This window comes from Elephas maximus, chromosome 5, assembly GCF_024166365.1.
Source record: "Elephas maximus indicus isolate mEleMax1 chromosome 5, mEleMax1 primary haplotype, whole genome shotgun sequence".
NCBI lineage: Eukaryota > Metazoa > Chordata > Mammalia > Proboscidea > Elephantidae > Elephas > Elephas maximus.
This window is the reverse complement of record NC_064823.1, coordinates 87,633,881-87,643,422: the sequence shown is the minus strand read 5'-3', so window position 1 is coordinate 87,643,422 and position 9,542 is coordinate 87,633,881. Positions and strand designations below refer to the sequence as shown.

The 9,542-nt window shown below is 35.6% G+C and overlaps 1 long non-coding RNA gene across 1 annotated transcript; it reads left to right on the top strand.

The window, feature by feature from the left end:
- Window positions 1-1,440: 1,440 nt before the first annotated feature.
- On the top strand, window positions 1,441-8,072 carry LOC126077152 (uncharacterized). The gene is made up of 3 exons (XR_007517666.1): window positions 1,441-1,533; window positions 2,763-2,831; window positions 7,585-8,072. It is a non-coding gene; the product is annotated as an uncharacterized LOC126077152 (long non-coding RNA).
- The last annotated feature ends 1,470 nt before the right edge of the window (window positions 8,073-9,542 follow it).

The window sequence follows — 9,542 nt, the reverse complement described above, 5'->3', positions numbered from 1 at the left end:
AATGTTGAACTGGTATATATTCTGCTGTGTATATTTTCAACAACAACAAAATAAAATAAATTGTGCTAAAAAAAAACATAATTGACAAACAGAAACCTCCCAAAAAATGTCCATAGAAGGGTATTTTAAATAACATAAGTATACATTTGCATGATTGTAAAAAACAATTATACCAAAACTCAACCCAAACTTGTCGTTGTCCGATCAATTCTGACTCATAGCAACTCTATGAGAAGTAAAATATACTTAAGATTGAGAAACTGCATAAACCTTCTGCTTATTCATTCTCCCCCACTACTAGATTTTTCTTTCCTGCTGTCCCCAAAACTTAGATCAAAATCTTAATTTAGTTAATTGAGTAAAACACTTACTCAAGGTCCCTGGGTGGCACAAATAGTTTGCAGTCACCTACTAATCTAAAAGGAGTCCCTGGGTGGCTAAACAGTTAAGTGCTGAGACTACTAGTTGAAATTTTGGCATTTCAAACCCACCTAGAGGCACCGCGGAAGACACGCCTAGTGATCTGCTTCTGAAAGATCACAGCCTTGAAAACTCCACTGAGCAGTGCTACTCAGCACACATGGTGTTGCCATGAGTAAGAATTGACGTAGTAGCAACTACCAGTTGCTATGGAGTAGATTGCAACTCATAGTGACCCCATGTATGTCAGAGTGGAACTGTGCTCCACAGGGTTTTCAATAGTTGATTTTCCAGAAGTAGATCACCAGACCTTTCTTCTGAGGTAACTCTGGGCCAACTCAAGCCATGAACCTTTTCGTCAGCAGCTAAGAGCCTTAAACATTTGGACCACACAAGGGCTCTCCTATTTTATGTTGTTGTTGTTGTTGTTGTTAGTTGTCCTGAATTTGGCCCCAACTCATAGCAACCTTATGTATAACAAAAAGATTTCCCAGTCCGGCACCATCTTCATGTTTACGTCCATTGTAATGGCTATTTTATATAGACTTTTGATATTAATTCTACTTTTTTTCTACCGAATTGTCTCTATATCATTTTAAATTTCAATTTAAAATTAATTTTTAATTTTGAGATAAAATAGGAATTGTAGTGATAGTAACACTTAACAAAATGACCCATTAAAATTATTTGAACTAGAATATCTTTTTCTTTAAAATGAAGAGGAAATGGTGTACAGGTTTCAGATTATTTTATTAAGACATTATGGGTCATTGTATTGTATTATATATGGTTCCTCAATTAACAACAAATATTGCATGGATCAAAAAAAAAAAGCTCCTCAGAAATTAAAAAAAAATAAAACCTATACAAAAAGACTGCCAAATTGGCACTTAGACCTTTGCTATCTTTGTTTTAATTAAAAAGTGCCAACCCAGAAGTGGTTTTATCTTTCAACTAGCTTTCACTTATTGGCAGTAGAAATCCATTGTGAGGTATTAAGAGCAGAAATTTCTTCTTACTTCTCACCTTCGCTTGCTATCTCTCAAAAAGTAACTTGAAATAGTCACTTTTACCAGAAGATTAATCAGCCCTAAGAAGGTGCCTCATATAAAGGTAGGTACTTAGAAATATATTTGAAAAATGTTTACTTTTGAATACTAAATTTCTCTCACTTTCAAACATAACATTTTCATGAGCTTTTTAAAATAGAATATTCATTTTCACAAAAAGAATAAGATGTGCTTTACATAAAAATTTGGTTAGTGATAAGATGTGAAATTTTGGAATTCATATTGGGCACTTGGGAAAGTTAGTCCATTACGTTATACATTCAGTTGGCTTTTCCCCCGATGAACTCAGTGTTCTTTAAAATCCTTAAGACCAGAAAACTCTCAGATATTCTCTGAATCATTCTACAATATATTTTGATTATTCATTTTACTTAATTTTTTCAAACTTCTTATAAGAATGTGTCAAAGGAAAGCATTTAAAGAAATAGCCATATGCACATGTAATTGAATATTCAGTGCCATTTTGTCCCTATAATTATTCCAAGACTTGGACTGTTCAGCAGCTTGTTCAACTTATGTGCAGAATTGACTGCCAAGAAATAAGTCTGCACAATGGTGCACAGAAGTGCCTTCTCAGAGCTTGGGGTATGTATTTGAAATATATTATAAATGGTTAGCCAACTGAGAATAAAATACCTGGACAGCTCCCTTTTTTCTACTCTGGTCTTGGATATACTATGTATGGATTTTTGGAAACAGTTTGAGACCTCTTAAAAAATTTAGTAGAATGTGGTTAAAAATAGAATATATATTATGTGACTCTTTCCTCTTAAACTGTGTTTAATAGGATGATTCTTTTCCTTTCCTCCTTTTGATGCATTCAAGGAATTAAAATTACAAGTTATGATCTAGTTAAAATGTTAATGTCTCAAACAAAATTTTACATAATTCTATAAAGTATTGCAATTACTATTAAAAAATATCAAAATGTACAATTATAAATGTCTCCAATTCAAAGAAGTTATTTCTGTAGACACCTTAGTTATAAGAGCTTTAATTGCTCAAACATTTTACCAACAACTCTTTGAAATTATTTCCTATTACAGTTTGCAAATCAAACAGGAAAACTAAATCTACCATTTTATAGTCAAATTTTCTAAGCCTACCAATACTGCTCCAAATTAATAGAGTTCAAAATAATATTAAGCAAATTCCTTGAAATGCTATAGTACTATGCCTGCATTACATGATATGCCAAGTGTTGGAACACTTTCCAAATTGCGCCTGTAAATCAAAAAAGTAATGCTGATCAGCCATTCTGCTTACTTTCAGGGGCAACCATAAAGGATGAAACCACTATCTTTGATCCTGGGCCTTTTGGCTCTTGTAGCATGCTTCTGGGTAAGTATCGTTAAAGATTAACTCAAGTTTATATTTTTCTCATTAACTGTTACTTGTGATTTCTTTTTCATTCATGACGTTACCTTTCCTTATATGATGATACCTATCAATCATTGATGAAACACTGTTCTAGTGCTTTAATTTAAATTTAAAGTCTATTTAAATTTAAATAGCTACACATGGCTTTTGGCTACCATATTGGACAGCTCAGATCTATATCAGCTTGCACTGTAAATATGTGTATAAATATGTTTCCCCATATGTCTAGCAATAACACAAGTGGGTAAAGCAAATTTTTACAAGCTTTTTATCTAATATATGTAAATACATTTATTTGAATATATTTAAACATGTTATTTAATTTTTCTGAGGTTCTGTTCCTTTATCTATAAAACGAGATAGCTAAAATAGAACAGTTTTTGTCAATGGGTAACTCAAGGCAGTCTACATCAGAAAAACCTGACTCACTTCTTTAAAATATAGTATTCAAGCCTCATCTCATATTAATGAATAAGAGAGCCTGGGGTGAGACTTGAGAATATGCATTTTTGCCAAGGACCTAGCAGAATTTTTGCAAGTCAAACGTTGAGAAACCACAAACATTTATATTAACATCTACCATGTGTAAAGGACTAGACTAAACAGAATAGATGATACTAACTATAATAAAAAATATCAAGGAATAAAAGCCACAAAAATTTAAAACAAAGTTGCAGAATGATATTAAATTTCAAAGCAGGGATAAATAATTCCAGTGTTGGGAGAGAAAATAATTCCTCAAGTAATTTCTACCAAAGAACTGCAAATGGAAAAAGATGGGGAAAATTTTTCATAAGACTAGGACTTCTGCAAAGTGGGCAACATAAGATTACATCATTCTGAAGTATGAAAAATGAAAAAATGAATCTTTTATCTACTCTCAGAAATTTGAAGAAAGGCAAGTCATTTCAAAGGTTGCTGAGGCTTTATAGGTATAACGTTATTTTGGATAAACCAATAAACCATATTGATATATTTACAAATTCATGTTATGTCTTCCTGATCTGATCTTAAAGCTGATTTTCAATATTTTCATGTCCTCAGAATATAAGAGAAATACATTTCATTATTTTGAATTATGAGGTTTTGATTACTTAAGCAATGATCATTTATTTTGCAAAATAGAGTTTCTAATAATATTAGCCATTTATCATTCTTAGTTTAGATAAGAATAAGCTATTTTCCTAAATTAATTATATTAGATTCACAATGACTAAGAATTATGAAATGTTAGAAATGCAAAAGTCCTTTGTATATAGACAGGGTAAGTAGTAACATTGCTTGCTGTTGTCTTTTGAGTGCTCACTCTGTTATAGGTCATTTTCCAAATGTTTTACATGTGTTATCTCATTTAGTTCTCAAAGAAAGTTTGACAGAATGACTGCTGTTAATCCCATTATAATATAAACAAATTTGGATTCTAAGAATCCTCATCTTAGTTGGATTGTTACTAAACCAATCAGTGTATAAGGAGATTTACTATAGTTATGAAGTCCCCTGAAAAGACAGTGTCTTAGCATAGCCTTTCACCATTTTACCAAGTTCATCACATTTGACCAGTTGTGGGAAAGGAGGTAACCACTGTGGTTGGATTAAGAGGTTAGGAAAAGAATATGAAATTTACTTTGAAAATTTTTCATTAAGCTTAACTTTTAGATCGATATCAGGATGTTTCTTAAGGAGACAAGAGTACTTTCAACTAATTCTATAACTGTCTCAACAATTAAAATGATGTGTAATATTTTTCCCACACCAATTGAAAACCAAATCCTGAGCTCCCGTACACCTTGACTAGCCTTTGCATTGGCAGCCCTTGGTCGAATGTCCTCCTAAATTCAGTTAAGATATCACTAGCTAGGGAGGACAAATATGACTACTTGTCGCACAGAAGTGCCTTGGTATTTTTTGTTTCGTTAGTGATAACGTAAAAGAGTTTACTGACATGTTGGGAGGAGAAGCCAGGTTGAAGAGTGAATGGTAAGTGAAAAGTGAAGTTGCCATGGACTCCTCTTTCAAACAGTTGCTAGAAGGAATGTGATTAAAAAAAAAAAAAGGAGGATGATAACCACAAGGGCATAAATAGTTGAAACTGAACCTTTTAAAAAAGGGTGAGCTGAACATAAATGATAAGTAAAATGAGCCAGTTTAAAAAATACATTGAAGTAACAAGAAGGAGAATGTGAAATGGACAAAGCCAAGTCCCTGAGAAAACAACTTGCAATGAGGGTAGAAATGTTTAGATATCAATGGCTTCTTGATTGTAAGGCTAGTAAACAGAGTAAGTTCATTCTAATTATCTCCAATATCCTGGTAAAGTAGGAGGAAAGCCATCTTAGTGGCGGTGCCGACCCTTTGGTTAGCAGCCGTGGCACTTAACCACTACACCACCAGGGTTTCCCAGTAGTGAGGTAGAGAGCTTAAATAAGACTGGTACCTTTTTGAAAATGTATAGCCCTCCAGGAGAATAGGGTAGAGACATTGGAAAACACTGCAGGGCAGTACTGAAAAACCATAAATTTGTGATGGTGTCAAGGCTTGTGAAATCCTCCACCATTGTTCAAGAATCTGGAATTAGAAATCCAGGAGACAGGTGATTTAGGGTGATGCTAAAGTTTGGAATTAGTGAGGACAATGTGCAAAACAATTAAGTGAAGGGCTTGTGTACAAGAAGTGAATGTAACTATGCATTCTATTTAAACTGTGTGCACCAAGAAATCTAGACTTCTTACTCTCAGTAGAGTAGGACCAGTGCTTTCCTACCTCAGAGTATTTGCATATTCATCCTCCATTTGGCATGCCATCCACCATTTTACATTCTTTAACCCTCATTTCAAATACTACCTCCTCAATGAGACAAGCCTTAATCTTTCTTCTAACCAAAGCCAATCACTCTAAAATTCTAAATTCATTTGTTTTCTGCACTATATTTCAACTATTTTTATTTCCAAAAATTATACTTATGCAAACCATTATACTAGGTGTTAAGGAGCCCTGGTAGTGCAACTGTAAAGATCTTGGCTGCTAACTGAAAGGTTTGTGGTTGGAATCCACCAGTGGCTCTATGGAAGAAAGGCCAGTTGATCTGCTTCTGTAAAGATTGCAGCAAAAAAAAAAAAAAAAAATCCTATGGCATAGTTCTACTCTGTCACATGGGTTCACTATGACTCAGAATCTCATTGGCACCCAACAAAAACAACATGTTAGATTTTCATACAACAAACAGTAGCACATAACATTTATTGCCAGAGTTCTCCTTGAAAGCAAGGATGACAAGACTTTATCTCATGTACTTTGGACATGTCATCAGAAGGGGCCAGTCCCTGAAGAAGCGCATCATGCTTGGTAAAGTAGAGGGTCAGTGAAAAAGAGAGACACCCTCCACGAGGAGAACTGAAACAGTGGCTGCAACAATGGTCTCAAACAAAGAAACCATTGTGATGAGGCCACAGGACAGAGCAGTGTTTCATTCTGTTGTACATAGCGTCATTATGATACTGAACCAACTAGACAGGACCTAACAACAGTGACTACATTTATTGAGCTCTATAACTGAGCTAAGCATTGCCCTAAGCACTTTATAGATAATACTTCACAGCAAATCTAACAACAACACTAGGAGGTGGGTACTTTATGAATGTCATTTGACAGGTGAGGAAAGATAGCCTCAAAGAGGATTTCATGTGCACACAACCAATAAGTGGCAGAGGCAGAATTCAAATCCTGGTGTTAAATTCCAGAGGCTGTCATTCTACCTCCCTTTAGATCATTTTTGTTCTGCCTTGTATTACAGCTACTTGGTCTGTAGACTCACATAAGATATGTTTGTATCCCCCATAGCATCTAGATTTGTGTGTTGCACCTAGTAAGCTCTCAATTTATCAGCTTCAAAGTCTGATAGCACTGAATGTTTAAATGAGATATAAAGAGGCATTTTCCCCCATCCTATCAGGGCATTTCCTTCCATTTGAAATTAATTTCAAAGACAGCCTCTATGATAAGCAAAGGATATGATTTTACCCATTATTTCCATCCCTCCCTCCCAAGTTTTTATTGACAGCCCAGGTATTCAGAGGTCAAGAGTTACTCTTCCTTTTCCCTGATAGAGACTTTCAGACTACATGTCTTAGATAAGTGTATTATAGTTTTCTTTTGCTATGTAACAAATTGCCACAAACATAGTGGCTTAAAAATAAATCCATTTATTATTTCACTGTTTCTGTAGGTTAGAATTCCAGGTTTGTCTTACTTGTATTCTCTGTTCAAGGTCCCATAAAGATTGAAAAGTTATTGGCCCAGCTGTGTTCCTTTCTGGAGCTCAAGGTCCTCTTTCAAGCTTCCATGGTTTTTGTAGGAATCCAGTCTGTTGTGGTTATAGAACTGAGGTCTCTGCTTTCTTGTTGGCTATGAGCTTGAAGCTTCTATTAGCTTTTGGAGGCCACCCCCCATTTCCTGCCATGTGATCCTCTGCTCAACATGGCAGTTTGCTTCAAGGCCAATAGAGGAGTATCTGCTGCAGCTTCAAATCTCACTGACTTCTGTTTCTGATCTGTAGGCCCTCTTTTAAAAGAACTCACCAGATCAGGTCAGGTCATAGTTTGCACACCAGGGAGTGGGGACTTAGGGGGCCATTTTGAATACCGACTATCATAGAATATACCCTTACGCTTGACATTGAGGTATCTAATTTCAAATTGTTTCCTGCTTTATTCCACAGCCTTGTGAGAGTCAAAGAGGCCCCTGGAGACCGTATCCACCTGGACAACTGCCTCCTGCTCCTCCTCCACCACCACCACCTTTTCCTTTTGGCCCAGGACGTGTTCCACCACCTCCTCCTCCTCCTTTTGGCCCAGGTTATCCATATCCACCTTCCTAACCAGGACCTTATCCACCTATACTTCCATTGTTCCCAGGATACCCTCCAATCTTTCCTCTTTTCCCTACCCCTGAACCCTAAATAAAATCAGCTTCCACAGCAGTGGCCACTACTACACAGACACTACCTTCATAACAACTGCTGCTTCTACTACCCAAAACATGAATTCCAGCACTCCCTCTCAGAGCCTTTTGGATAAAATTATTTCCATTATTGGATGAGGATGAGATATTCCAAACTGCTTTGAACTTTTGGGAGAAATAATCTTAGAAAGAAATTGTGGATCGATCCACAAAAATATTATAACAACAAAGTGAAAATAAAGACTTGAGCAGCAATATTCAACCTCCACTGTTGTCATGACAGTGACCAGTTTGTTCCCAGTTATATCACTCATGCAGACTAGTGCTGGCAGAAGCCTGGACTCATCCCTTGAGGTTGAAGAGATAAACAGGGACAATTGCAGTGACGTACCTAGGCATGCACCTGAGGGTGAGGAAGAGCACTTAGTCAGCAGAAGGATAAAATTATAATTAATCAGCTTCCTACTTGATTTGACAGAAATCCTCCGGTAATAAATGCCAGCAGTTGTATGGATACACTACAACTGAGTATTCCAACCTATCTTACAATTACAAAACACAAAATAGCATTTTAATAAATAAATAAATATATATATATATATATATATGTAAAGTAGAGGGTCAAAAAAAAAGTGGAAGACCCTCAGTGAGATGGACTGACACAATGGCTACAACAAGGCGCTCAAGCATCACAAATATCGTGAGGATGGTGCAGGACTGGACAGTGTTTCATTCTGTTGTACATAGGGTTACTATGAGCTGGAAGCAACTCGATGGCACCTGACAACAACCACAACAAATATATATAAAAAACTAAATAGTCTGAACTATACCCCCCCCCGCCACATGCCACCTGAAAAAACACTGAGCATAGTTTCGTCATTAGAATAATAGGAAATTTCATATGAACTGTTTAATTCCAGAGTAGAAATTCCTTTCTAACATACTTAAATATCTAAATGAGATATGAAGTACAAATCCTGGAACTTGGTAAGAAAAATTTTTTCCAAGTTAAAGAAGAGATAGGTGATGATTTCAGACATGAATAATAAGAGGCTAATGGCTCAGATTTCCAAGATTCAATGGCTCCAAACTATTAGTTGAGACTTTTACGAAAAGTATTGTGATTATTCAGGAAATGGTGTCATGAGAGTTCTATCTTCTTATATGTTTGACTGTTGAAATGCAGCACTGCATTTTTCTTCAGAATACTTAACATTCCAACATCATCACTGAACACTTATGAACCAAAGCTTCTCAAAAATACCAAAAACTCTAAATTATTTTTATAGATGCTCAGTCCTATCTCTCATTCCACAGATACTTTTTGAAAACCTACCATGAGACAGAGACTGTTCTATTAGCTGAGCAGAAGCAGCAACAACGGCAGTCAAAAATCACTGCCCTTGGGGAAATTACATTCTTGTTGGACCAAAAACAAAAGGAAAGAAACACACAAAAATGTAAACACTTCATAAATGGATTTTTTGAGAAAAAAATAAAGACAGTTAAGGAGATAAAGGGTGGTGGCAAATGACTATTTCAAAATGGATGATCAGAGATAGCCTCCCTTATGACGTGATATTTGAACAAATATCTCAAAACTTTAAGGAACAAAGTATGAAAAGATCTGGAGAGTATTCAAGACAGAAGAGTCCAAATATGAAAAAGTCTAAAGCAGCAATAATTAGGCGTGCATAAGGAACTCCTTGGAAA